Source organism: Schistocerca cancellata, chromosome 4 (assembly GCF_023864275.1).
Source record: "Schistocerca cancellata isolate TAMUIC-IGC-003103 chromosome 4, iqSchCanc2.1, whole genome shotgun sequence".
Taxonomy (NCBI): domain Eukaryota; kingdom Metazoa; phylum Arthropoda; class Insecta; order Orthoptera; family Acrididae; genus Schistocerca; species Schistocerca cancellata.
In genome coordinates, this window is record NC_064629.1 from 476385238 (window position 1) to 476413111 (window position 27874).

Consider the following 27874-nt stretch of genomic DNA (forward strand, 5'->3'; position numbering starts at 1 on the left):
TAAAAATACCAACGCCCGGCACAATTCGCGTTCCGACACCCATGCCATAGTGCATGTCGGCACATGCAAAGAAGCTGCTCCATGTAAAAGGTCACCGCCGTCGTGTACACGCTCCCGAAAGGTAAAATTGTCATTTCACATCCAAGTTCCGTAATGTGGCATTAAGCTTTCGTTCGGGCTACGAGTACAAAAACTACGTTAAAATAACTATTAAAAGAGGCCTCATAGGTTGCCAGAGTTAGAGACCGATTTATAAAGTTGGCGATTTAAAAGTTTTGTGTTGCCTTCGGGTGTACAGTTTTTTTTGTGAATCAACATAATATGCTGCACCGGCCGGGCGGGCCAGCTTGCTCCCTTCTGCTCTTGCTCTCCAGTGCACTCTACTGAACTACAAAGCATACCAATTATGTATTTTATCTACCTACTGACCTTTAAGAATTCAAATCACTCAATAACATATTATAAAAATCGTGAGAGATTTGCTCAAAACGTCTTGTTGTGTACAGAAAAACAATTTTTTAATAATGTGTTTCAGTAATTTATACTTTCAAAAATATTTTTGAGGTCCAGTTTTTGACCTTCCACGGTCGGGACCTGGACCACGGTCCGCCAGTTGCCGACCATGAGCTTAGTAGTAGTAAGGTTCTCTTCACTGTTATAAATAAAGTGGTACAGACACTAAGTAACTTCTTTGTTTCATTTTATATCTCACTCATTAGCACTCTCAATAAACTCCTATCACTTCAAATTACACAATTAGTGCTCCTCTTTTATACAGTTTTACACTCACTGTTAGCGCCTGGGTCGCAGCTACACATTTTCCAGGATATTATGTTCAGTCTATCCAATATGAAAGATAGTCTCCCACCAACCCTTCTACTACATACCGTATATCATATAAAAGTTTAACTTTTTAAGTGTCAGTCACTTTTTACATCTACTTACACCAGTGCATCCCGGTTATCTCCGTCTCCTTCATCCAGTGCCAGGCATTTCCACAATAATTTGACTCCTTTGTACAATCTTAAGAAACAGAATGAAACTTTTCTTCTCGGTTTGCAATAAAACTTATTAAATGCTTTTTATACGAAAATAAATTATATTGTCCTTCTGTTAAACCTCTCATAATCTCAGGACGTGAAAAGGAATGCCTTTTTCGCGTGCAAAAAAATAAATAGATTTTGTTTACAATTTAAGAGCAAAAATTATACGCAGTGAAAAGGAAGATTATACAGTGAGAAAGATTTAACAGTTTAAGTAGACCTTATTCGTGTGACAGGCTTGGAAACCTAGTTGCACACAAACCCCCACACTTTGGATACACCACTCTGCTATGACGTGACTTTCCCTTTGCCCACTTATTTTTCTTCTTTACCTGCTACTGAGAAAAATCTAAACGTTTTGTGTGCTTTCCGTCTTCCTGATTGTAGTGGTATTTTATCCAGGTTCAAAAATGGCTCTGAGCACTATTGGACTTAACATCTGAGGTCATCAGTCCCCTAGAACTTAGAACTACTTAAACCTAACTAACGTAAGGACATCACACACATCCATGCCCGAGGCAGGATTCGAACCTTCGACCGTAGCAGTCGCGCGGTTCCAGACTGAAGCGCCTAGAACCACTCGGCCACAGGTATTTTATCCAGGAAATGAGTTCCCAACAGTCGTGAAATCCCAGCACCACTTCAGGAAGCTTGAGTGTCAGTACCACTTGTCGTTAATAGATCTTTGTAACTATTAATAATGCTACTAACTTTCTTCTTCGTCACATACGCACATAATGTAACGGATTTAAAACTGTGCGTGCTGAAATGTAAAGGCTCCGAACGTTTTATGTGGATCTACTAAAAGTCTTTTAAATGAAACAAACATTATTAATATTATACAGCTTTATTTTCATGTCAACATATTTATTTCTCAACATGGCGATGAAACCAATTCTCGCAAGGACAGCCCAGTTTGTTGATACCGTCACTGTAGAATGTTTAATTTTTTTGAAAGAGTCACAGCCTCACCTCTGTTTCTACCGCTTTGCAACTCTCAAAGTGAATTCGTCGAAGAGGTTCTTAAAGTTTTGAAAGCAGATGAAAATTGGATGTGGAAAGTAGGGACTGTGTGTAGAGCGACCGATGACAGTGAACTCAAGGCGTCGGGTTGTTGCATATGTTTGGTATGGCATTGTTATGGTGAAGGAGAGGTTGCTGTATGTGTGGACGTTTTCTGTGGTTATAAACTCGATTACAGCACGCTGTTTCTCACACACCGCCATATTTACGTTACGCACCGCCTCGTTACAAGCAACAATTCGGGGCCCTCTAGCGGCAGGCGTTTCAACTAACATCAGCGGAGTGGGTTCAAAATGGTTCAAATGGCTCAATGCGACGTAACACCTGAGGTCATCAGTCCCCCAGAACTTAGAACTACTTAAACCTAACTAACCTAAGGACATCACACACATCCATGCCCGAGGCAGGATTCGAACCTGCGACTGTAGCGGTCGCGCGGTTCCAGACTGTAGCGCCTAGAACCGCTCGGCCACTCCGGCAGGCCAGCGGAGTGGGAATGTCGACCGAGCAATATGGGTGACATGTAACACCTCAACCAATAATGAGAAGAGAACAAAAAATTCGGAAGCATTACTTTTCAGCACGCTCTCGTAGATGGAATTAAAGTTTTCTCGATCACTTCACAGACCGATGGTCGAATATACCATATGACGTTCTATGATCACTGAGACCAACACAAAACTTCTTTTTATAATAATCTAGGACAGCAGGTGGTTTATTTCTTCTCTTTCTCTTCTGCCAGTTTGGAAAATTAATTTATTCCCTGTGCCTCGTGATTATCATATAAAATCTATTCTCTTTGCGTCGTAAGTCTTTTACTGTGCGAAATAATTTCATTCCGTTGGAGACACACAGCAGACAAAGCTGATGTCATTCCTCTTCTGTTCTGTTGTATAGTCCTGACGGTATCAGTGTACTTTGCTTCAAGAGCTGTTTCTGGTGTTCATAGTCCAGTCAATGAAAGAAAATTGGGCGAAAAAATTCGTGTAGTCGCAACATTTAGTACGGTGGTAGAAGGGTCTGTCATGATCAGCATACCGGTACTAAAAGTCTCTGCCGATGCGGTGTCAGGTGTCAGGGTGGGGATGGAGTCGTGGGCCTTTTAAGATAACTTTTTTATGTTTTTCTTCAGTAAGTCGAAAACCCCGGCTTCTCGGCAAAATGTTTCCCAGTACAATGCTAAACTAAATTACAATTCCTACAGAAAAGGTTCCATTGATTTTTTTCTATAGGACTAACATTTATCACGTTGGAGAGGATAGAAATATGGAAGATTATGAAAAATTGCATTTAATAGACTAAAATTAATGTTTACTTTTAAATGTAGTGGTTAAAATGGTTCAAATGGCTCTAAGCACTATGGGACTTAACATCTGAGGTCATCAGTCCTCTAGACTTAGCACTACTTAAACCTAACTAAACTAAGGACCTCACACACAACCATGCCCGAGGCAGGATTCTAACCTGAGACCGTAGCAGCAGCGCGGTTCCGGACTGAAGCGCCTAGAACTGCTCGGCTACAGCGGCCGGATAAATGAATGGGTCTGCAGACAGAAGAGCGACCAAGTGATTCACCACTCTATCTACCCTATTACGTCACAAGAAGCAACTACAAGATGTTTTACAAAGTTATGCCGACCCTCCAAGGTGTACCTTACAAATCATTGGCAACACAGTGCACAAAAAATGCCGGGGAGCCGCGTGGGATTAGCCGAGCGGTCATTGCCGGCACGGTAGTTCAGCGTGTTCGGTCAGAGGGTTAGCTGCCCTCTGTAATAAAAAACTGAATTAATCGATCAACAACGAACTTAAAATGGATGTCTTACGACGTCCGCCGCGAGCAGATGCAACGAACAAAATCGAACAAAATGAGTAAAATAAAAAAAAAATTAAAAAATAGCGGTCTAAGGCGCTGCAGTCTTGGACTGTGCGGCTGGTTCCGGCAGAGGTTCGAGTCCGCCCTCGGGCATGGGTGTGTGTGTTTGTTCTTAGGATAATTTAGGTTAAATAGTGTGTAAGCTTAGGGACTGATGACCTCAGCTGTTAAGTCCCATAAGATTTCACACACATTTGAACATTTTTTTGAACTCCCGGGGATGTTTATTTTGCAAAAAGTGGGTTATCACTGCATTGAATACGGATATGATTTACTAATAACACAAATGCAAGAAACAAATATGGGCAGAATTTATATGAATCTGTGCATAATACTGTACATTTTCAAGGGGAAAATGATTCCCAGTCATCCTGAGCGGTAACTAGCGTTCTTCTAGGAAAGGCAACTTCCTTCACGGCGAGTGCTGGTCGCCTCTAATTTTGCACACAGACTATACCTCCCCAAAAATTGTCTGTCTAATTCTCTTATGTGAACGTAGAAAATAACTTCACTGAGCTCGTGTTTATATAGTGGAGTAATTTTCAGTAGCAGTTCTTAAGTGAACTTTGCCGGCCGGAGTGGCCGTGCGTTTCTAGGCGCTACAGTCTGGAACCGAGTGACCGCTACGGTCGCAGGTTCGAATCTAGGCGACTGATGACCTCAGAAGTTAAGTCGCATAGTGCTCAGAGCCATTTGAACCATTTCTTAAGTGAACTTTCATGTACAATACGTTCCTATGTACATTGGTTGAGTAGTGATAGCTTGTAAGTGCGATTTATTCAGTGACCTTTGTAGTGTTTGTGAGAAAGGGGCTGGAATGGTAAACGTAGCAGTTTTCTGCCCTCTATCGTTAACAGCGTATTGTAAAGCTGGGTAACTGTGTTCTACTCATTCGGCGATGAGTTAAAGAATGACCCCAGAGTTATTACACTTCTCTGACTATTAAAGTATTAGTGGTAGACTGCATAAATCCTTTGAGGAACTACTGTCACTTGAAGAGTGGGTTGCACTGATTGGAGTAACTCACCACACAGGTACAGTATGTCTTGCTAGGTGGGTGTTAATATATCTGATGGAATAGAACTGATCATGTTCAGGTGTAGAATATAGACTGTCATATGGCTTTGCTTGACGTTTGTCGAAATATCTGTCGTTCTATAACACCTAGGTGACCTACGACTGTTGCAAAGGGAGACAACTGATGTATCTGGGTCTCGTCAGCTGTTGGGAGAACTGAAGCTGGAGTGATGCCTTAGATACCCCCCGTGCTGTGAAAAGCATTCCAGCCAGTGATAGTGGAGACAATGATATTGGCGTTGTTGACATGTTGACGACATGTTATACATGGGACAGGCTCCTAGACATGGTAGACAGTTGACAGCTCCTGAAGTTGCACTTTTCTCATAATAGTTTTCTTAGCAACTCCAAACAAAAACTCATATTACTAATTGAAAATAATTCTTCTATATAAACACAAGCTCGGTGAAATTATTTTGTCTAGTCTCATTAGACTCCTGGAAATCAAACATTAGTGACGTATAGTCTGCCTGCTACATTCTGTTACATATGCGTTTCTTGCGTTTGTGTTGTCAGTAACTCATACTGTATCCATGTAGTGTTCACGCACTTTGTGGAAAATAAACATCCCTGGGCATGTTTGCACACTTCGTCGCCAGTGATTCATAAGGTGGATTGCAGAGGGTCAGGGTAAGTCTGTGAAAAAACCTGTAGCGGCTTCTTATCATTCAGTGAGTAGATAAAGTGGGACATCATCTGCTCGCTCTTCAGCATGAAAACCCAATGAAGGAGGGAAGTGCATGGCCACAATCTGGCGACCTCCCTCACTCGTGCCTATACCATCCACTCACGCTCCCTCCAACATGTTACACCCCAAGAACACAATTTACCCCCTAAGATGGCTCTATTGCACTTACAAGGGGATGGTCCAATCAGACATATCGAAACCTAACCTGAGATTCTTTATGCAGGAAGAATACAACAAAGGACACGCATTTTCAAAATTTTACTGCTGAGGTGCATTGCAAGTATGTCTTAAAATTTTTATGAAGTTACTTGTTTTTGTTGCACGGGGAGCTGCTTATGACAGCAGCTTGTACAGCACTTTCCGCCCAGCGCGTGATCGGCTGTGACGAGAACGCAGCGTCGTATAGTGCCAATATCCGGAGTCACACAAGCGAATCTGAAGCACCTACACCATACAAAGAATAACATGAAGCAAGAGGCCGTTCGTATCGGCAGCTGAACTGTTGCATATGTAATTCTTACAAAGGTGACTAGCAGAGGAAAACAAATCAAGGAAGTGCATGACGTTACGTTATACACAACTTCCATCAATTGCGACTTAGTTTATTGAAATGAAATATTTCTTGTACAGTTCTTAAGATAATTTCTGAGTAATTTATATTTTAGTATCAGTGAAAAATTTCCTTGTTTATTCCCCAATGTTGTCACAAAAAGTGAACTGTCATTTGACTGACGGAAAGAAACATTTTTGTTACACCAGGTATACCTGGCAAAAGAAAAATTGATGTTTTCAAGCACAACAGAGTAATTTCAGTTATCTAGAAATGGTCCTGGCTGTCGCTCTGCTTATTATGCTGCATACCGAGCATGCTTAAAACTATACGTATAATGTGCTGATTCAAACTGATAAGGCACAAATGACTGAAATTTAAGAATATTGTTCTCCTGATAAACCTCAAAACACACAGAGCTGTCGGCTATTACATTGCCCGACAACTTCCTTAAAAGTACTTTCCACAGTCGAATAAATTCTTAATGTGGAGTCAGATTGGTTGTTCCGGATGGAATCCGAATTATATCAACAGACTTTTCGTCGTCCTCTTGAAAGACAGAGGTGTCGTTTAGTTCATGCCAAGAGTGCAACAAAAGCGATGATTAAAAACTGAAACTAGTTAGAAACCGTTTCGAATGAAACGTAAAAAAATATCCTTTCCTACTTTTCCAGATTTTGATAGGTCTATTGTAAGGTTTTTTTCCGCAAAACATTGATTTCTTAAAACTTCTGGTCCTAATATACCGCGAGGTCCCTGACGATGGGTATAAAGCTGTGGAAACGGTAATCCACTCATAATTATTACTGCCATTGTTGTATATGAGGCCATCGGCCTTGCCGCTGTGGTGACAACGGTTCCGTCATACCACCGAAGTCAAGCGCTGTCGGGCTGGGCCAGCACTTGGATGATTGGCCATCCGGTCTGCCGAGCGCTGTTGGCAAGCGGATGATCTCAGATCTTGTGGGGCAAACTGAGGAGCTACTTGACTGACAAGTAGCGCCTCCGGTCTCGTAAACTGACATATGGCCGGGAGAGCGGTGTGCTGACCACATGCCTCTCCGTATCCGCAACCAGTGAGGCATGTGGGCTGAGGATGACGCGGCGACCGGTCGCTACCTTTGGGCCTTCACTGTCTGTTCGGGCGGAATTTAGTTTTCAGTTTTTTTTTGTATTGTTGTATATGAATGTGTCACAACATTAATCGATTGCACAGCAAACTCTTTTTTTTGCCTCGAAACGATAAAGTGCAGTTTGCTCGCAGTTCTTTCATGAAACCTGACTGATCGGCGTTAGGCACATGGGGTGTGGGGATAAAGTCAACTATAAATTAATGGCAGCTCCTTCTACACTTTTACTTAAAGTAAACTTTGCTGTTTTGCGACTTCCTATACTGCATGTTTTCTGAAATCTGCTTAATCAGGTCGAAGAAGACTTTAAATCAGCTACGTCCATCTCAACTGCGATTCGGAGGGAGTAGTCTCGTCAATTTCCTTTGGTAACAGTGCACTGGTTCTCACGAGCATAAGTCGTATTTCTAGAAAACAGCTCTAATTTTTCTTTCATAGATTTATGAGTTTCATTTTTGTCTCGTATTTATTAAGTCTTGTAAGTCTTTCTCCCATTTATACAGTTTACGGTCAGACTTTAGGAAGGAAAACCGGGCTTACACACTGTTTAACATTAAGCGTTAAGCACAATGAATATTAATTCAGTTTTATTTCCATTGTTAACGCTCACGCTATTGCTGAAGCAACTGGTAATTATTGTGAATATTAAATGAGTTGCAAATGTGAATAGTGTTTTAGAGAAACTAAAAAAATTCAGGACCTGTTTCAACACGTTGGATTGGACAATTCCCTTGTTAGACGCGGTATGTATATGTAACATTTGTTTTTAACCCCCTTCATTAAGTAGCAAACATTAATATTATACCATTAAGACACTATTTTTAGTAATTTGCGATCTTTCCATCCCCTACAAAGAGAAAAAATTTAGTTCTAGAGAAAAAAAAATGTATGACCTATATTGTAAGAAATTTAATGTAGTTTAATTTTTTACTTGGATACATTTGCACTACAAACAGCGGTTTTAGAGTTACTGAAGCAAACAACGTGACCATTAAACGTCCCCCACCACCGCATTCACACCCCATCGGTGGGATTTTCAGTGGATTGTTCATCGCACGTCCTCCTACCACTGTACAAAAGCTACACGAATTTTTCCCCTAGTCGACCTCTTTTGGCACTCGTTGACTGGGCTAACACTTGTATAGTCCCGGTCAGTAAACAGAGTATGATCCCTGCCCGCTAAATTGTTAAGCACTCTCATCACTACATTCGTCACAGCTTTGCCTTGCCTGCAGGAGACTTCGAAATTTCAAGTTTATTTCGTTTTGAACCATGTATAGCTTCATTCCGTATCGATGTGGCATATACTGTTTGAAACTAAGGCCTCCCCGAAATCGAAACATCCCTTAGTCGATTGTGACGATACATTTAGGTTGGTATCCATTATTGCACCAACGACGTATCTTGTCGTATAGTAGGCGTACGTTGAACAATCGATAAAAAAAAATGGCCGACCTTCAGCTATCATTTCAATTCCGATGAAAATTTTTAAGTCCGCAGCTCGTGGTCGTGCGGTAGCGATCTCGCTTCCCACGCCCGGGTTCCCGGGTTCGATTCCCGGCGGGGTCAGGGATTTTCTCTGCCTCGTGATGGCTGGATGTTGTGTGATGTCCTTAGGTTAGTTAGGTTTAAGTAGTTCGTAGTTCTAGGGGACTGATGACCATAGCTGTTAAGTCCCATAGTGCTCAGAGCCATTTGAACCAGTTTTTGGAAATTTTAAAGTATTAATAGAAACCAGTTTCTGCTCATTATGTGCGGAAAGGAATTCCAGCACACAACTGTATTTGTGCTCCAGTTATCTGTAATAGATGGTCGATCGTTAACAAACATGTGCAAAATGATTCCAATAAATTTTCTCATATCTTCCAGGATGACTATTTTCCACGCCACTATCCTGATATTTGGCAGTAGTTAATTCAGGTGTTGCTTTCTTTGTATTTGATGCTCTTTCACGTGGTAAATTAGCTCGTTATCAGAAAAACAGCGAAGGAAATCTGCAGGATTACTGTCGCTTTTCAGGTTCGTTAACGTTTTTATATTTCCATTAGCACCAATATAAATTGGAATGGCATTTTGGATGCAACTCCTCTCGTTACAGTCGTCATTTTCCTCCATTGACCTGGCTCTTGCTCTTTTTCTCCAACTGTCGTTTGTTGCTTGCATATGCCTCGCAGTTTCTGTACCCACAGGAAAGCATGGCATCACATTTCCATTCTACAGACTTCATTCTGAAATAATATGCAAATTATGAGTGAAGGCAAGCACTTATGTGAAGTTACAGCTAGGAAATATCCGTAAAAACATATTATTCATCTTTACATGGTCACGCCTATTAATGGGGAACGCCTGTCAAAAGCCTGAATAACCCTCTCTTACAGAGCAGACCGCTACGAGACGTTCAGGAAGAAAATAATGTTTTGGAAGCCCGCCCGGCTAGCCGTGCGGTCTACCGCACTGCTTCCCGAGCGGGAAGGCGTGCCGGTCCCCAATCCGCCCGGCGCATTAATGTCGAGGTCCGGTGCGCCGGCCAGCCTGTGGATGATTTTTAAGGCGGTTTTCCATCTGCTTCGGCGAATGCGGGCTAGTTCCCCTTATTCCGCCTCATTTACACTATCTCGGCGATTTCCGCGCAAACACTGTCCTAACATACGCGTACACCATAATTCCTCTACCACGCAAACACTGGGGTTGTTACACTCGTCTAGAATCAGTCGTTCCCGGGGCCGAACAGCACAATAACCCTGGGTTCTGTGTGGGACGGCGGTGGGATCCGTGGACTGCTGTAGCATGTTGTGGGGTTGTGTACCACTGAGGGCCACGGCGGGGCCGAAGCCTCACCGTCGTTTCTAGGGCCCTAGTTCAATACATACATATATACATACATACAAGGTTCTGGAAGACAGCGGCAGGAATGTAGAGCCATGCAGACACCAGTGCCGTTGCCAGCTGCTCCAAGTTTTTCGGCTGAGAAACTTATCCTGGTGCTCTTCGAACCACGAACGTAGACTACGAGCAGTGTGACAAGTTCAACTGTCCTGCTGGTAGATAGCATAGTGCCGAGGAAAACCAGACGGCATTTAGGAGTGGACGTGGTCCCCAAGGATAGAAGAGTACTTATGTTGATCCATTATCCTTCCAGAAAGACGAGATCATCCAGGGAATTCCATGAAAACATTCTCCTGACAATAACGCTCTCTCCTCCTGCCTGGACCATTCCGACGATTGTAGAAGGGTGTTTACTTTCAGACGTTTCACGTCGTACACGCCAACGGCCACCCTTCCCAAAAGTATAAAACCTGATTCATCTCAAAAGGCCAGCTGTCGCCACTCGGTGGACGTCCATCTGCGTTAGTCACCGATGTACAGCAGTCTGCATGAGTGCATGAATCAGGCACCTGCTGTGGAGGCCCATACGCAGCAACGTTTACGGAACGGTCGTTGAGGAGACACTGTTGGTAGCCCCTTGGTTCATTTGGACGGTTAGTTGTTCCAATAGTTGCACGTCTATTTGCCCGTTGTGCACCACAGATGCCTCGCCGCTGGCTTACGATGGATTCGTTTCGCCATGCACGGCATATTTTAACCACGGAGGCACGCGAAAGATCTACAAACTTAGCCGTTTTGGGAATGCTTCCAACTTGGCCCGAAAACTAATGATGATGCCCTTTTGGACGACTGATATATCACTCCGCGCCGGCCACTGTGAATAATTACTGTACAGTGACGCGGATCATAGGAGGTGCCCACATCAATGCGGCTGGATCATGTATTATTCTATCAGATAAGGTAAGTAGGTAAATATGAATACAGCATAAACAATACAGAAACTTTCCTGCTGAACCAGATAAATCGTAAGTAGGATTTTCATCCGTTTCATCTGCATCAAAAGAATCGTTAAAATCGACCTCAGATTTTTTCGAGACTTCGAAGGATTTGTGCATCACTAACGCCAGAAATTTTGTTTCGTGTGCACAATGAGCAAACTGCTGTGTCGTCCGGGCAAGTCATAGTCAGGCCAAAAGCACCACAGCCGCAAAGATACGAGCTGGTGCCAGTGCCATAGAGACTCGACACTTGCGTGAGTTCCATCAGCGCCACTGGCGGCGCTGAGGATGAACATATCGACTTCGCCTCGGCCAATTACCGGCCGAGTACAATCCGCCAATGACCGTATGACAAAGGACAGAAGCCTACTCGGAACATAGAAGAGCAGCTCTCGCACACTTGGTGACAAATCATCGTCCAGCGCTGACTTAGACATTGAACGTCGTCTGTGAAATTTTAGAAGTGAACAGACAGTTGTAAACTGCATTTGCTGTGTACTGTGAAGCTTACCTACGATTACTTGCTCTTAGCCGGTGAAGGCCTGTTTCGTGTTATATTACAAGCAGTGTTGCAGACTTAATTATTCAACAAGTCACAAAGATAAGTTAACCTCTTTAACTCATTTGGGTGACTTTGTTACTAATTCGTTGGAGTGTTGTAGTACCTTCGTTCTCCTATCCTGTTACCTAACCATGGGGCATAGCTGTGTAACAGTGGAAGGGAGAAATTGTCTTAGCTGTGTACCGCACCAGAAGTCGTTTCACGAACTCACAAACTCAGCCTACCGTAACAACAATGGCGACTCGGCCTGCACAGCAGTAGCACCGAGGGCTTACAAAACAAACAGTGCCGTCTCACACGCAACTGGCTGGTTGTTTCCATTACCAAACTGCACTGTTGTGAAACAAACTGCCAGTAGTAGAAGTGTTTATGTGCCATCTGTTTCCTGTGGACGACTGATATTGCTCGCCGGAGCTAACAATCGAACGGAGAGCGCAGTCCGTGATGCACTATGATGCTGGTATGCACCAGGCTTCAAATTAACATGAAGTTTATTACTTGGAGATACAAATAATTATAATGGGCGATCAAAAATTATCCGTTCGAAGGCCTACAGTCCAAAATCGGTATTCCAATCCGTTAAAATCGCCGTGAGGATTGAGGCAATCATCCCATCGTTGCAACAGGTTGAAGATACCCCTTTGGAAAAACACTGTGCCCCGCTGCGTGAAGAAGTCCGTAATTGCCTTCTGTACATTCTCATCCGATAGGAATCTTCGACCGTTGAAGACGCTTTTAAGGTATTAAAGGCGTGATCATCGCATGGCAAGACATCAGGGCTAGAGCACGATTGCTCAGTTGTCTCCCATGTAAAAGATCGGTCCGTTCTCGCAGATGACTGAAGTCTTGTGTTGAATCGTGACCAGCACGCAACTTGGCGCACCATTCTACAACGATAGTATTCGACAGGCATGCTGTCTCATACACTTTCTTCATTCTCCGATGGATGTTTATCGATGTTTGTCCTTCTGGAATCAAGATAATAGTTACGGCACGTTGGAACTGTTTGGAGGCATTTGTTAGAAACAAGGACATAGTTCATAATTCCGCATTTCCTGCGTGCACGTCGGAATGACACGACTGCCACACTAACCCCTTGCCTACACGTCGGAGCATATACACCAGCATCGAAGTCGTGCAACGTTCCATATACTCTGCAGCAACGCCCCCGAACGGAAACAGTTTGGTTGCTCCTCATAAGCTGACGCAAAAAAAAGTAAAAAAAAAAACGCAACACCAAGAACCGGTTGTGCGACATAAACGAAACTTCATAACCGTGTTTCTACATCTGGAAGATGATGTCTATTCAAAAATCGCGCCAGTCGCATAAGAGTGGCACTATTAGTGACACTGTGAGGATGCAAATCAGATGTGCCTTAAATACACGCTGTTACTATCGTGAGCGTTAGTTACCTTTGAGATTGAACGTGCTGTTGCTGTTAGTCGAGACTGGTTTCAAGGCGACAAGAACGCTATTATCGACATCTCACTGACGTTGAACGAGATCGTGTAATAGGCATACAAGAACTGCATTTTCCTTCTGCGACACTGCAGAAAGACTCGGCAGGAACGTAGCCACTGCACATGATTGTCGGTAGCAGAGGTCAAGGGAATGTACGGTTGCAAGGGGACTGGGCTCTGGACGGGCACGTGGCACTACCGAGAGGGAAGACTGTCGTGTTCGGTGTATGGGTCTGGTGCATCGTACGGCATCTGCAGCAGCAGTCTGGGCCACCACAGTGGCACAACGAACTGTTTCAAATCGGTTACGTCAAGAATAGCTCCTTGTCTGACGCCCTGTAGCGTGCATTCCACTGATCCCAAACCACCGCTGTTTGCGACTTCAGTAATCTCAAGCGAGAGCTCGTTGGAGGGCAGGGCGGAGGTCTATTGTGTTTTCTGATGACAACTGGTTCTGCCTCGGTGCCAGTGATGTTCGTGTGTTGGTTAGAAGGAGGCCATTTGATGGCTTGCAACCAAACTGTGTGCGTGCTGGATACACTGTACCCTCTCCTGGAGTTATGGTTTCAGGTGAGATTTCGTACGACAGCAGAATCACGCTCTTGGATATCCCACACAGCCGGACTGTACGTCAGCGTGGCCCGTTGTGCTGCCATTCATGAATATCATTCCAGGGGGTGTTTTCCGATAGGATAATACCCACCTACATACAGCTGTTGTAGCCTGACATGCTCTACAGTGTGTCGAAATGTTGCTTTGGCTGCCCAATCATTAGGTCTGTCTCCAGTGGAGCACGTATGGTACATCAGTGGACGGCAACTTCAATGTCATCCACAAATATCATTAACCGTCCCTGCATTGACCGATCAAGAGCACCAGGCATCGATCTCCATCCTTCAAACTGACATCCGGCACCTATACAACTCAATACATGCACGTTTGCGTGCCTGCATTCCAGCATTGTGGTGTTGCATCACAAGCATTTCACATTTGCAATAGCTTATCTCGAACTTCCAGTAACCTATGATCTTGCAATGTAAATCACTTAAATATGCTACGCAGACAAATCTATTCCAGAAATTTCAATACTCTACATTAATGATTTTTCGAAACTGGGATTTTTTTCCGTCCACCTAGTATTTCACCGCAAAAGGGCTTTGTAGTAACGTCATCTGATAGGAAGGAGTACACAGCGCGTTTTTCATTCGGAAATCTCATTTGAATGTAAGTTGTTTATGAATAGATCTTATTAAAGCCCGTGTGAGAAGAGAAAACGTCTACCAGCGCGTGTCCTAATTCGACAGTGGCAGGATTGTGGCCTATCGAGACTGCTCTTTATTGTCGCGTTATATTACTGCACGCGTTGCTCGAGATCCCTAGACTGTCATACGACTTTGAAATCGATGAATTCAGGAGGGCCAACTCAATGCTATGCAGAATCTCAACGGCCTCCAGTGAGTGGCGCCGGAGAGGAGAGACATAGTCGTACACCCACTTTATATACCACTGTTCCTATTGTTTTTGTTGCCAGCAAAAAAATTATCAACACAAACATTGTGGTGACGCAAAGTTTGTTTTGAGCACCACAGACTGCAGCAAGGCGTACATCGTTGCGGCTCTTCTTGACGCGTCAACAGAGAGAAACTTATAATTATGTCCGCCCATCAACCACACTGAACTCTTCGAACAAAATAGCGTTATAGCTCATGTTTCCCGTGCTGTAGCGACCTACCTCGACACAGAGGTTTTTCATCTGTCGTGCAAACCCGCAAAATTTCCAAATCGCTCAGTCACTGATAATATCTGCTCATAGGTGTCACCATGTGCCTGCCACTTCCACTGATTAACTCTAGCAGAGAACTGAAGCAATATGGAATGATACACCCGTATCTGTCATCTAAGCCTTATGCGACTAGATTGCCAGTCCTTGTTGTTTTCAGAGGAAGCAGCTACATGTTACTCAGTCTCACATTCGGTAATCCCCAAAAAGCACCAAAATATTTAATCATGTATTCTCCAATTCTTTGGCCATATTGTGAGAAGAGATGGAAAAAACCTAGAGAGAATAATCATGGAAGGGAAGCTCGAAGGCGAGACACCGAGGGGAAAAGCAGCGAGCAGGTGGATGGATCAGATAAAGAGAATCTCTTGTCTCTTTCTTCAGCACAGTGTAAGAGAAGCTGGTAACCGCCCAAAATAGATATTTTTGTTTCATGGGGCCACGACGCTCAGCTGTGAGCAGAATGACTTACGATATTAACGATGATTATGCTCCCTACTGTACTGTATACTCACATCACTTCCTGATGTTGCAGTTTTAATAGTCATCAGTGTACGTTGAGAATAAATGCACTGGAAAGACATTGTAAAAATGTAGACTGCGTTGTGGAGTAAGTAATGCGCTGATACCACGATAAAGATCCTAAAGTCCGCCCTCATCCATACACGTGGCTTTACCTTTTCGCCGCAGAAGCCAACAACACCGTTATTATCGACCATACACCACGTCATTTCCCTCCTCATCAAGGGAAAATCCGATATGTCGACAGCAGTATGAAGCCAGACTTGTTGTAGTGGACGTCTCGTGACTGCAGTCATTTCATTACACCGACAAAAATATCAAGTTCAAATTTTATCTCGTTGTGTGACTCCGAAATTTTTCTGTGCATTATTGAAGGCTAGGTGTCGGCCTAGTGTGTTTCCATATTCATTACAGAGAACTTGAGGAATATTTCTGTTGAAACCTGTGCCAACTTCTTGTGTTGTTGTTTCTTTTTCTTTGTGTAGTCTCTCATCAGGCGCCTCGGGACGCACCGGGTGAAGTCTCGCCTAACAGAGCTCTATGGGTCATGCACTCCTGCCTAGCGCACTGAGTGCCTAAAGGAGTAAGAGAAAGGGCTAGAGTAGAAAGCAAGACTGCTGCCGGAAAACACTGGAGTAGTATAATAAGAGTATCAATCTAAACTGAACTCCGTCCTAACAGGTCTCGTAAGGCCCAACGGTATGGACCGACTGCCATGTCCTCCTCTGCCGATAGATGTCACTGGAGCATGTGGTCAGCACACACCGTCCGTTGTCAGTTTTCGTGACCAGAGCCGCTACTTCTCAGTAGCTCCTCAATTGGCCTCACAACGGCTGAGAGCAACCCCCCCCCCCTGCCAACAGCGCTCAGCAGACCCAGACAGTGACCAATCTACGTTTTAGCCAAGCCTACAGTGCAGAACGTCGGTGATCTGACGGGAGCCCGTATTACCACTGCGGCAAGCCGTTGGCACTATGTCAACCTACCAAACTGATTTCTCTCCATTTTCACAATGTCGCTAGTTTACTCCCAGTATGAGTTGCATTAGCTAAGATTTACATTCCATGTTAGATTTATCATATTCTGCCAAATGAAGCAAATGAACAGTAAATGAAATGCTATTGTAAGGCCAGTAATAGATAAGACACGATGCTCCAGTTTATTATCGAGAGTAGGACATTCTTAAAATTGAGTGGGAAAGAAAGGACGATGGATTCCTGACCTCGCCTTTATGTTTGCCAAAAACAGTTGTGTCAATTCCTTAATCCTCTCAGTTCACAGGGAAGAAAATCTCATCACAGGCATGGAGAAAAGACTGTTGTTGTTTTAGTTGTGGTCTTTAGCCCTAAGACTGGTTTGATGCAGCTTCCATGCTGCTCTATCCTGTACAAGCCTCTTCGCCTCTGGATAACTACCACGACCAACATCTAGAGCTACATGCCTACTCTGAAATTCACACTTAAGTGTGTGGCAGAGAGTTTTTCGAACAATCGTCTGATTATTTCTCTACCGTTCCATACGCTAACAGCGCGTGGCAAGAATGGACACTTAATTCATTCTGTACGAGTTTTGATTTCTCCTATTTTATTATGATGACCATACTCCCTCTGTAAGCTTGTGACAATAACATATTTTCAGATTCAGAAGAGAAAGTTGATGATTGGTTTTTCATGAAAAGACCTCATCTTAATGGCACAGCACAGCAGAACTCTAGCAGAGGACGAAGAAACGTAGTGTAGGCAGTCCCTCTGGTAAACCTATTACATCTTATAAGAGTTCTACCAATATAAAAACTCCAGCGACATCCACAAACAGCCTTAACCGTCCCACTATTAAGCCACCAAGTGCAACGAGCATGGACCTCCATCCTACAAAATAACATCCAGCACCCATACAGACAAATGTATTCCCGAAATTTCGTTACTCTAAATCAATTATTTATTAATATTGTGATTTTTTCCGTTAGTTTAGGTACCTGATGAGAGTGAACATGGGAATTCCCAGTGGGGATACATATATTTCGATTTCTGTATTAGCATAATGTTACAAAATGCGATAATTTCTTTCATCTACTACCAGCAATTGTAACAGAGTTATAGAAAATACTTATTGAAAAGAACTGTAATAATTTAGAACGGAGGAAAATTGACACAGTATTGTCTCTTGCTTTTTAACTTACTAATGACAGATTTGACGAGTATTTTCGAATATACCAGTCAAATACAATAATACGCTGACTAATCGTGTGTTTGTATTAGCAACAGTGCTAACAAAAAGTCCATTCGAGGAAGAAAATAGCACCGGAGACGAGCCCTGCGCAATTTTTGTTGCCGTTGGAATTCCATGGTGGCCCGGTTGTTGCTGCGGCTTTCGATAAGCATCATTTGACTGGTCTGTCTTTGTGGAGAGCGAGTGGCGGGCAATGGTGTGTTCGCGTGTCTCTGGGCGGAAGGCGAAAGGGAGAACTGGCCTCTCGGCTGACTCCTTACACGCCTTAGCAACAGGTACGAGGTGCTACCCAGTCTTGCTAATACTTCTGAGCCAGCAAAAGATGCCTCTCCTGTTGATCCAGTGGCCAATTATCCTTCCTATTCTGGACAAGTGCAGAGGGCAGGTATGCTAGGCGTTCGGAGCTCCACCGTTAGGCGCTTAATTGAGCCCCTCAGGCCAACAGCAGGCAGGTCGAGAAAGAATGCCAGCGTGCAATCGGTACGTTTGCCAGGAGTCTTGTCCGAGACGTGGAGGAAGCCCTGTCGGCGGCTATCGAGTGCACTAGGTGTAACCGTCTTTCAATAGTGGCACAGTTTCGCACAAATGACGCCTGCCATTTGGGCTCTGAGGCTATTTGCGGTTCCTTCCGGTCGATGGCTGATTTGTTAAAGGCAACTAGCATCGTATATGTGGTGCAGGCTAAGCTGCCTAATTGTAGCATCGTAGCCAGGTTCGATCGTGGTCCTCTGGTTTGGAACAGAGTGGAAGGTCTAAACAAGAGAATTGGACGATTCTGTGACAGTATCGGAGGCGAATTTGTGAACCTCCGCTATCACTTGAAGAGATGTAGGCTTCCCCTTAATAGGTCAGGCGTGCCCTACACGCAGGAAGCGACTACTAGGGTAGCGGACTACGTGCGAGGTGCACGTAGGGTCAAGGGTCTTTTTAAGCTACAGGAAACCAAATCTCCCCCCTTGTGTTTAGAGACATTTTGCCTGACGAAATCGAAGATCGTCAGACCCTTTATTCTCAGAGACTTCTCTTCCCCACCGATCGGAAAAGGAAAGGTTCATATGAGATTAGTAAACTGTAGGAGCATCCACAGTAATGATCCAGAATAGCTATCGCTTATTGAGGGTTATAATGCCCAGATAGTATTACGAACAGAAAGTTGGTCGAAACCTGAAGTGACTATTCACGAACTCTTAAATTCAGATCGAAATATACAGGGTGTAAATTTTAAGTTGACAAACCAGAATAACTCGAAACATAAGCTTCACACGAAAAAATGTGTAGACTCCAAAGTTGATTATTTTCGAGGGGTACATCTGCTGGTGCTAAAATTAGCCTGCCACCCCTCACTTTTGTAGGTTGTAAGATTAATTTTTCTTGCACTACAAATGAGGTTGTGACTGGTAAAAAAATGGTTCAAATGGCTCTGAGCACTATGGGACTTAACTTCTAAGGTCATCAGTCCCCTAGAACTTAGAACCACTTAAACCTAACTAACCTAAAGACATCACACACATCCATGCCCGAGGCAGGATTCGAACCTGCGATCGTAGCGGTCACGCGGTTCCAGACTGTAGCGCCTTTAACCGCTTGGCCACACCGGCCGGCTTGTGACTGGTAATTCATGGATGAATGCCCCTGGGAGTGGGGCGGGAGGAAACTTTAAAATTTCAAATGGGAACCCCAATTTTTTATTGGAGAATCAGATTCTACATAAAAACTACGTACATTTTGTCTTAAAAATTTGTTTTGATTCTTGGTAGTTGGCGCTGTAATTCAAGAAAATTCATGTTCTCATTTTTGCGTGTAAAATGGTTACCGATAAATAAAAAATACTTATTTACCTCGTTAATTTTGATTCGCTAAAACTAAAATTCTCCCTCTCTCCCCATAGGGTGGGGTTTGAGAGAGAGGGATTACAGTTTTACAAATGTTGACCCAAATACAAATTTTTTCCGACGATTCCCAAATATTTGTGTCAGCATTTCTAAAACTAATTCCTGTCTCTCATACCTCGCCCTATGGGGAGAGAGGAAGCGTTTTAGTTTTAGCAAATCAAAATTTACGAAGTAAATAAGTATTTTTTATTTATTCGTAACCGTTTTCCACGCAAAAAGGAGAACATGGATTTTCTTGATCTACAGCGCCAACTACCCAGACCCAAATGTTTAAGACAAAATGTACGTAGTTTTTTATGTAGAATCTGATTCTGCAATAAAAAATAGAGGTTGCCGTTTGAAATTTTAAAGTTTCCTTCCGCCCCACCCCCAGGGGCTAGGGCGGCGGGCTAATTTTAGCACTAGCAGATGTCCCCCTCGAAATTAGTCAGCTTTGGATTCTACACATTTTTCCGTGTAAAGCTTATTTTTCGAGTTATTCTGGTTTGTCAGCTTAAAATTTCACCCTGTATATCGTACGGATAGGTTAGTCGCCAGTGGCGGCGGCGTATTTATTGCCATGTAGAATTCGATAATATCCAGCGAGGTTATCACGTGTTTCGAATATGAATTAATGTGGGTAAGATTGAGCATCAAAGATGGCTCAAAAATAGTAATCGAATGCTTTTATAGGCCAACTGTGTCACGAGTTGTAGGATTGGTGCGCTTCAGAGAGATCTTGCAGAATATCGTGAAGAAATTTCCCGATCAAGCTGTTGTAATAGAGGGTGACTTGGACTTGCCAGGTATTAACTGGGAGAGTCATGCTATGAAAACTAGTGCCTGAGAAAGGAACTCACATGACGTCATTCTGAATGTCTTGTCCAAAAATCAATTCGAGTAGATAATTAGCGAACCAACTAATGAGTGTAACGTCTTAGACACCTGAACAACAAACAGATCTGAACTTCTCGAAACAGTGAACGTAGAAAAAAGTGGCTCTGAGCACTATTGGGCTTAACATCTGAGGTCATCAGTCCCGTAGAACTTAGAACTACTTAAACCTAACTAACCTAAGGACATCACACACATCCATGCCCCAGGCAGGATTCGAACCTGCGACCGTAGCGGTCACGCGGTTCCAGACTGAAGCGCCTAGAACCGCACGGCCACACCGGCCGGTCAGTGAACGTAGAGGAGGGTATCAGTGATGTTAAGGTTGTGATAGCATCTACGATTAAGGGAAAGTCAAGAAAGGTAGAAAATAATTTTGCTTAGCTAGAGTTACAGGATACAAATTGCAGAGTATCTGAGTAGGCAACATAAAATTTTCAGTGCCGAGGACGAAGATGTGGAGAACAAATGGAAAAACAAATTCAAAAGCGACGGTCAGTGTACTTTAGAAAAGTATGTTATGAGCAAGGTCTTAAGGGATGGGAAAAAGCCACCGTTGTTTAATAGGCGTGTTAGCAAGCTGCTACGTAAAAAACATAGGTCCATCACAGATTAAAGAGAAGTCAAGACCTTGGTGACAAACAAAAGCTGAAAGAAGCTAAAATGAGCGTGAGGAGAGCAATGAGAGAAGCGTTCAGTGACATTGAAAGTAAAATTTTATCTGTCAATCTGACTAAAAACCCTAAGAGGTTTTGGACTTACGGTAAAATTAGTAAGCGGTTCGAAATCATCTACTCGGACACTCAGTGACCATAATGGAACCGAAACAGAAAATAACAGAGAGAAGGTCGAAATACTAAATTCAATTTTCCTAAACTGTTTTACAGCGGAAGATTGTCTATAAAGATTAACATGGATTCCCCAAACATAGATCGTGCGAAACTCAGCTGGCTATGTTCCGCCGTGAGATCCCCAGTGCTGTAGACATCGGCGCTCATATTGATGGCGTGCTCCCCGACTTCAGGAAGGCGTTTGACGGTATCCCACACTGCGGATTATTGGAAAGAATATGAGCTTAACGAGTATCAGACCATAGTTACGACTGGATTCAAGACTTCCTTGTAGACAGACCACAACATGTCGCGCTTAACGGAACAATATTGACAAATGTAAAGATAGTTTCTGGGGGACCACAAGGAAATGTAATAGGCCCGTTACTGTTTCCATTGCAGATAAATGATCTTGTAGAAAGCGTCGGAATATCTTGTTCGCAGATGATGTGGTAGCCTATAAGAATGTCTGATAGGAAGAATTTTAAGGAATTTAATTCATACACTAAATAAGTGGCTTACAAGGCGGTTGTTGAATGGATTCTTGAGAATTGTCCATCAGTTTTGGTGCCTTACCAGGTCGGGCTGTTAAAAGAGATAGAGACGATCCAAAAAAGAGTGGCGCGTTTCATCACGAGATCGTTTAGTCTTTGCTTGAGCGTTACAGAGATACTCTACATCTACATCTACATCCATACTCCGCAAGCCACCTGACGGTGTGTGGCGGAGGGTACCCTGAATACCTCTATCGGTTCTCCCTTCTGTTCCAGTCTCGTATTGTTCGTGGAAAGAAGGATTGTCGGTATGCTTCTGTGTGGGCTCTAATCTCTCTGATTTTATCCTCATGGTCTCTTCGCGAGATATACGTAGGAGGGTGCAATATACTGCTTGACTCTTCGGTCAAGGTATGTTCTCGAAACTTTAACAAAAGTCCATACCGAGCTACTGAGCGTCTCTCCTGCAGAGTCTTCCACTGGAGTTTATCTATCATCTCCGTAACGCTTTCGCGATTACTAAATGATCCTGTTACGAAGCGCGCTGCTCTCCGTTGGATCTTCTCTATCTCTTCTATCAACACTATCTGGTACAGATCCCACACTGCTGAGCAGTATTCAAGCAGTGGGCTAACAAGCGTACTGTAACCTACTTCCTTTGTTTTCGGATTGCATTTCCTTAGGATTCTTCCAATGAATCTCAGTCTGGCATCTGCTTTACCGACGATCAACTTTATAGGATCATTCAATTTCAAATCACTACTAATTCCTACTCCCAGATAATTTATGAAATTAACTGCTTCCAGTTGCTGACCTGCTATTTTGTAGCTAAATGATATGGGATCTATCTTTCTATGTATTCGTAGCACATTACACTTGTCTACATTGAGATTCAATTGCCATTCCCTGCACCATGCGTCAATTCGCTGCAGATCCTCCTGCATTTCAGTACAATTTTCCATTGTTACAACCTCTCGATACACCACAGCATCATCTGCAAAAAGCCTCAGTGAACTTCCGATGTCACCCACAAGGTCATTTATGTATATTGTGAATAGCAACGGTCCTACGACACTCCCCTGCGGCACACCTAAAATCAATCTTACTTCGGAAGACTTCTCTCCATTGAGAATAACATGCTGCGTTCTGTTATCTAGGAACTCTTCAATCCAATCACACAACTGGTCTGATAGTCCATATGCTCTTACTTTGTTCATTAAACGACTGTGGGGAACTGTATCGAACGCCTTGCGGAAGTCAAGAAACACGGCATCTACCTGTGAACCCGTGTCTATGGCCCTCTGAGTCTCATGGACGAATAGCGCGAGCTGGGTTTCACACGACCGTCTTTTTCGAAACCCACGCTGATTACTACAGAGTAGATTTCTAGTCTCCAGAAAAGTCATTATACTCGTACATAATACGTGTTCCAAAATTCTACAACTGATCGACGTTAGTGATATAGGTCTATAGTTCTGCACATCTGTTCGACATCCCTTCTTGAAAACGGGGATGACCTGTCTCCTTTTCCAATGCTTTGGAACGCTACGCTCTTCTAGAGACCTACGGTACACCGCTGCAAGAAGGGGGCCAAGTTCCTTCGCGTACTCTGTGTAAAATCGAACTGGTATCCCATCAGATCCAGCGGCCTTTCCTCTTTTGAGCGATTTTAATTGTTTCTCTATCCCTCTGTCGTCTATTTCGATATCTACCATTTTGTCATCTGTACGACAATCTAGAGAAGGAACTACTGTGCAGTCTTCCTCTGTGAAACAACTTTGGAAAAAACATTTAGTATTTCGGCCTTTAGTCTGTCATCCTCTGTTTCAGTACCATTTTGGTCACAGAGTGTTTGGACATTTTTTTTGATCCACCTACCGCTTTGACATAAGACCAAAATTTCTTAGGATTTTTTGCCAAGTCAGTACATAGAACTTTACTTTCGAATTCATTGAACGCCTCTCGCATAGCCCTCCTCACACTACATTTCGCTTCGCGTAATTTTTGTTTGTCTGCAAGGCTTTGGCTATGTTTATGTTTGCTGTGAAGTTCCCTTTGCTTCTGCAGCAGTTTTCTAACTCGGTTGTTGTACCACGGTGGCTCTTTTACATCTCTTACGATCTTGCTTGGCACATACTCATCTAACGCATATTGTACGATGGTTTTGAACTTTGTCCACTGATCCTCAACACTATCTGTACATGAGACAAAACTTTTGTGTTGAGCCGTCAGGTTCTCTGTAATCTGCTTTTTGTCACTTTTGCTAAACAGAAAAATCTTCCCACCTTTTTTAATATTTCTATTTATGGCTGAAATTATCGATGCCGTAACCGCTTTGAGATCGCTGATTCCTGTTCTGCGTTTACTGTTTCAAATAGTTCGGGTCTGTTTGTCACCAGAAGATTGTTCAAATGGCTCTGAGCACTATGGGACTCAACATCTTAGGTCATAAGTCTCCTAGAACTTAGAACTACTTAAACCTAACTAACCTAAGGACATCACACACACCCATGCCCGAGGCAGGATTCGAACCTGCGACCGTAGCAGTCCCGTGTCACCAGAAGGTCTAATGTGTTATCGCCACGAGTCGGCCCTCTGTTTAACTGATCGAGGTAGTTTTCAGATAAAGCACTTAAAAAAATTTCACTGGATTCTTTGTCCCTGTCACCCGTTATGAACGTTTGAGTCTCCCAGTCTATATCCGGCAAATTAAAATCTCCACCCAGAACTATAACATGGTGGGGAAATCTACTCGAAATATTTTCCAAATTATCCTTCAGGTGCTCAGCCACAACAGCTGCTGAGCCAGGGGGCCTATAGAGACATCCAATTACCATGTCTGAGCCTGCTTTAACCGTGACCTTCACCCAAATCATTTCACACTCAACAAGCTTTAGTGGCAAACGCTACAAGAGAAACGTTGTGCATGAAGAAAAGGTTTGGTATCGATATTTCGAGAGAGTACTTTCTAGGAAGAGTCGTATAGCATATTACATCTTCCCACATATGTCTTGCGAAATGACCACAATGGGAGAACTCCAGAAATTAGAGCTAGTACAAAGGCTTACCGACAATCATTCTTCCCACGCGCCATTCACGAATGGAAAAAGAAAGGGAGGATCAGGCAGTGGCATCAGAAGTACCCTCCGCCACACACCGTCAGGTGGCTTGCGGAGGACTGATATTGTTGTAGATGTAGACATAATTCATATCAAACAAAAATTCTCATCAGTGAAACAACAAAGACGCGAATGTGTATTTCCGATTCGGCTTGATTTCTGAAGTATTTAAACATCTCGGCTTCCAGCTGTTTTGAGAAAAATATTCAGACAAGGTGAAGTGTCATTGATGTACTTCTTACGAGTCCTCCGGAGCAGTTTCAGACCTTAACAGTATCTATTGCCGCTGTTTCGTAAGTTAATAAAAGTGGTGCCGTTCGCTCGAACTGCCATCTGACTCACACTGAAATTACGTAGTAAGTGCTAATTAAGTATCTGAAATCTGTCTACTACGATCAAATTTACAAATATAGAACTAAATAATATTTGGCTTGATCTACGAATGAAATATAATAGAACATAGTTCTCTGACAGGTGGTAAACTGTAGAGCATTTAGTGACCAAACATGGAATACAGATTTGCTCTAGTACTTCACATTTTCATCCTTTTATTCCCACAGTTTCTCTGAAGATTTTCATTGCTGCCTTTTTAGAACTGTTTTACTTGTGAAAGTTATCAACTTCTTAATTTTAAAAAAATAAAACGTTGGAAGGTACCTGGATCACCATGTAACAGTACAGAGTAGATCAGAGCAATAGATAATTTCAGTAATCGCTATGTACGATGGCACCGAGTAAAGTTGGTACATAAGTTGCACATGCAATATCTACATAATGAACCGAAATATGAAACACCATGTTAGTGATGGTAACTTACCTTCCAGTGATAGTGACGGAAGCCGTCCTTGTGAGCAAGGCTGACAGAACCTGTAACCAAAAGTGAAATGGATTATACCACACTGGTAAAAGAAAAAAAATCAACAATTATTACCGTTTAGAGTGCAATCCGCAAGCACAGCTCGTAGTAAGATCTCTTACATATGAAAAAAATGGCAAGACCAACGAATAGCGAACCGTTAGAAATAACAAACTATACATTAGATGGTATCGTAGAGACTTACACAATATTATTCTGCACAATAACATCTAATATGTTATATTTAATAAAGTAGTTGCTAGGTACTACATAACATGGAACGTGGGTGGTAACACAATGAAGTTACAACATGTAAATGACAAAAAAGAGAAACACCTTTGCGGGCACAAATCGATACTGTTTGTGTTTAGCAACGTATGATACAAATTCTACACGGTATGAAAGCACTATCCGTTTCTTTGGTAGATATCATTTGCCACAGCACAATGTGTACGTGGCGAGCAAGGTCATAAGATATGGGAAAGACCCACCCTGGTTTAATAGACGTGTTAGCAAGTGGCTACGAAAGCAAAATGAGATTCATCACAGATTTAAGCAAAGACAAAGACTAGTTGAAACAGAAGTTGAACGAAGCGAAAATAAGCGCAAGGAGAGCAATAAAAGAAGTGTTGAATGAACATGATAGTAAAATTTTGCCAACCAATCTGCCTGAAAATCTTAAGAAGTTTTCGTCGTACGTAAAGTCAATGAGTGAATAGAAATCGTCTATTGAGTTGCTCAGTGACAGTTACAGTACTGGGCCGAAATGCTGTACTCAGTCTTCCAAAACTGTTTCACCATGGAACATTGTAATACGGTTCCTCTTTCCAGTCACTGCGCGAAAGCCAAAATGGCAGATACTGAGATACGTGATCGTTGAATAGAAAAGCAGCTACGATGGTGGAAAGGCATCAAGACTAGATTTGATTTTTGTAAGATTCTATAGATATAATGCGAAAGAACTTGCTCCCCTTCTAGTAGTACTTTATCGTAGAGCCCTGTAGAAACGAAGGGTACGTATCTAGAGGAAAAAGAACATACAGGCTACATCCGTTATCTAGAAGGGCTGTAGAACAGACGCAAATAATTATAGCCTTCAGTCCGTTGTAGAATTACAGAAAATGTCTTATGCTCCCGTGTTATGACATATTTGGAGAACGGCAATTTTCTCGATAAAAAATCAGCCTCTTTTAAGCAACCAGAGGTCCTAAAAAACTCACTCAGTTCATCCATGACGTCGAGGCCACGGTGATTTTAAACTTCAGGAAGGCGTTCAATACGGCTCCGCACTGTCACTTAATGGCAAAAATACGAGCTTATCGAGTATAGGACCAGATCTATGACTGGATTCAGAGGCAGAACTCGCACGCTGCTCTTAAATGGGCAAAATAGGCAAACATTAAAGTAATTTCTGTATTACTCCAACGAAGTGTGATTGGACCATTACTGTTTACAATATACAGGGTGTTAAAAAACGACATCGACAAACTTCGAGGGGTTGCAGAGCGTGTCGTGAGGAACAAATTTAGGGTAGGAACTAGCGTCCAGAAAGGTTATCCAACGAACGCTACAGAGCGTCGTAGTTATTGGCGGCAAATGGTCCAATGGCTCTGAGCACTATGGGACTTAACATCTCAGGTCATCAGTCCCCTAGAACTTAGAACTACTTAAACCTAACTAACCTAAGGACATCACACACATCCATGCCCGAGGCAGGATTCGAACCTGCGACCGTAGCGGTCACGCGGTTCCAGACTGAAGCGCCTTGAACCGCTCGGCCACAAATGGCCGGCACGGACCGTATTTAGAAAGTCTCACAGTGTTGTTTTGTCGTTCAGTAACCCTGACTGATAGCCATGATCGGCAGCGGGGAAGATAGAGCTAGTTGCTGCGGATGCAGGCTTGTTTCCTATGAATGCGATGTTGTGTTGTCTCGGTGGATGACGGTTTCGGACCCAGGTTTCTGTGGGGTCCTGCCCAGTCGTATCTTATAGGGTGTCTAAAGGATGCTGCTTTCTCGGATAGCTATAAAAAATTAAAGCTAA

At 43.1% G+C, this 27874-nt stretch overlaps 1 protein-coding gene across 1 annotated transcript in view; it reads right to left on the reverse strand.

Annotated features, from left to right (window-relative positions):
- Positions 1–27874, reverse strand: part of LOC126183833 (GTP-binding protein Di-Ras2) — an 880171-nt gene that overhangs the window by 597430 nt on the left and 254867 nt on the right. Inside the window, exon 2 of the mRNA XM_049926091.1 lies at positions 25791–25840. The gene's annotated coding sequence lies outside the window, so the exon portion shown is untranslated. The remainder of the gene's footprint in view (positions 1–25790; positions 25841–27874) is intronic.